Genomic DNA, 2,610 nt, shown 5'->3' on the forward strand with positions numbered 1-2,610 from the left:
GTATCTAACCCCATGCTGTACCTGTCCTGGGAGTGTTTGATGGGGACAGTGTAGAGGGAGCTTTACTCTGTATCTAACTCCGTGCTGTACCTGTCCTGGGAGTGTTTGATGGGGACAGTGTAGAGGGAGCTTTACTCTGTATCTAACCCCGTGCTGTACCTGTCCTGGGAGTGTTTAATGGGGGACAGTGTAGAGGGAGCTTTACTCTGTATCTAACCCCGTGCTGTACCTGTCCTGGGAGTGTTTGATAGGCAGTTTCGCCGTTGCAGCTGAGATTGGAGAATCTATCTCTCTTCGGGACAATGTACAAAGAGCAAGTGAATAATAAAACTTCGCAAAATTTAATTGACAACCTTGGAATACAATCTCACAGCGATAAGAAGCAGACACTGCTTTATTACAGATATATAACACTTAAATACGTGTCAGATTCCCCAGTTCAGCTCCTTTCGGCTTGCTGATATTAGCACCTTTTGCCTGGTTGTAAGCTGTTCCGTCTGAACGGTCTCCTCCCTCTCTCCCTCTCTCCATCATGTGTGGCTCTGATTGGGAAAAATGGCATAAGCCCTCGGAGAGGGGGAGCTGAGCCGAAGCCTGGTATTTGGCTAAGGAACGCCCAACTTGGGGGGAGGCGATGATCATAGCTTGCCCCCAAACTCCCTCACCACCTGGGGTGGGGCTTTTAGGGAGGTCGGTTGCGTGCGGGAGGGCAGGGCCGGGGGGGGGGAGGGGGGAGGTGGAGGTAGTCGGTGTTCAGAGTGGCGACTGAGAGACACACTCCAAATGGCTGCCCTCCAGGTGGGATCGACACACTGCAAATGGCTGCCCCCCTCCAGGTGGGATCGACACACTGCAAATGGCTGCCCCCCTCCAGGTGGGACTGACACACTGCAAATGGCTGCCCCCCCCCCCCAGGTGGGACTGACACACTGCAAATGGCTGCCCCCCCCCCCCCCCCAGGTGGGACTGACACACTGCAAATGGCTGCCCCCCAGGTGGGATCGACACACTGCAAATGGCTGCCCCCCTCCAGGTGGGACTGACACACTGCAAATGGCTGCCCCCCTCCAGGTGGGACTGACACACTGCAAATGGCTGCCCCCCCCCCAGGTGGGACTGACACACTGCAAATGGCTGCCCCCCCCCCCCCAGGTGGGACTGACACACTGCAAATGGCTGCCCCCCAGGTGGGATCGACACACTGCAAATGGCTGCCCCCCTCCCAGGTGGGACTGACACACTGCAAATGGCTGCCCCCCTCCAGGTGGGACTGACACACTGCAAATGGCTGCCCCCCTCCAGGTGGGACTGACACACTGCAAATGGCTGCCCCCCAGGTGGGATCGACACACTGCAAATGGCTGCCCCCCCCTCCAGATGGGACTGACACACTGCAAATGGCTGCCCCCCTTCACGCTGCCCACCGCCCCCCCCCCCCCCCCAGGTAGGACCGACACACTGCAAGTGGCTGCCAGTCTACCAAATGGCAGTTGTGTTGGGTTTGGAGTGATGTTGTACAAAGATGGAGTGTCTATGCTTGGTGGTGGTGGGTGGCGGGCAGATCTGAGAGCAGGGGAGCAGGAATCCAGCCTCGAGCTGTCCCTCTCTCTCTCTCTCACACACACATTGATTCAGGACCATTGTCCAGTGCAGTCGCGAGAATTGGCAGAGAACAGGGTGATAGAAACGCCCTCCAGTCCAAATCTCCGTTGGCAAACAGTTAACGCAATCCATCGAACAGAAATATGCCAATATTTACTGATGGGCGGGTCGGAATTTCACATTTCCAAAGTGTAATTTTTTTTAACGGTTAAAAAATGGGAGTGATAATGGACCCATTGCATTCTGGGCCGGCCTAACTAACCAGCCCATTGCATTCTGGGCCGGCCTAACTGAGCAGCCCATTGCATTCTGGGCCGCCTTACTGAGCAGCCCATTGCATTCTGGGCCAGCCTAACTGAGCAACCCATTGCATTCTGGGGCCGGCCTAACTGAGCAGGCCATTGCATTCTGGGCCAGTCCGGCCTAACTGTGCAGCCCATTGCATTCTGGGCCAGTCTGGCCGAACTGACCAGCCCATTGCATTCTGGGCCGCCTAACTGAGCAACCCATTGCATTCTGGGCCAGCCTAACTGAGCAACCCATTGCATTCTGGGGCCGGCCTAACTGAGCAACCCATTGCATTCTGGGGCCGGCCTAACTGAGCAGCCCATTGCATACTGGGGCCGGCCTAACTGAGCAGCCCATTGCATTCTGGGCCAGTCTGGCCGAACTGACCAGCCCATTGCATTCTGGGCCGCCTAACTGAGCAACCCATTGCATTCTGGGGCCGGCCTAACTGAGCAACCCATTGCATTCTGGGCCAGTCTGGCCGAACTGACCAGCCCATTGCATTCTGGGCCGCCTAACTGAGCAACCCATTGCATTCTGGGGCCGGCCTAACTGAGCAACCCATTGCATTCTGGGGCCGGCCTAACTGAGCAGCCCATTGCATACTGGGGCCGGCCTAACTGAGCAGCCCATTGCATTCTGGGCCAGTCTGGCCGAACTGACCAGCCCCATTGCATTCTGGGCCAGTCTGGCCGAACTGACCAGCCCATTGCATTCTGG

The 2,610-nt window shown here is 56.9% G+C and overlaps 1 long non-coding RNA gene across 1 annotated transcript; it reads left to right on the top strand.

The window, feature by feature from the left end:
- Nucleotides 1–299: 299 nt before the first annotated feature.
- Nucleotides 300–1,530, top strand: LOC144488026 (uncharacterized). The gene is made up of 3 exons (XR_013496508.1): nucleotides 300–1,071; nucleotides 1,153–1,302; nucleotides 1,449–1,530. It is a non-coding gene; the product is annotated as an uncharacterized LOC144488026 (long non-coding RNA).
- The last annotated feature ends 1,080 nt before the right edge of the window (nucleotides 1,531–2,610 follow it).

Source organism: Mustelus asterias, unplaced genomic scaffold (genome assembly GCF_964213995.1).
Source record: "Mustelus asterias unplaced genomic scaffold, sMusAst1.hap1.1 HAP1_SCAFFOLD_1224, whole genome shotgun sequence".
Lineage (NCBI taxonomy): Eukaryota > Metazoa > Chordata > Chondrichthyes > Carcharhiniformes > Triakidae > Mustelus > Mustelus asterias.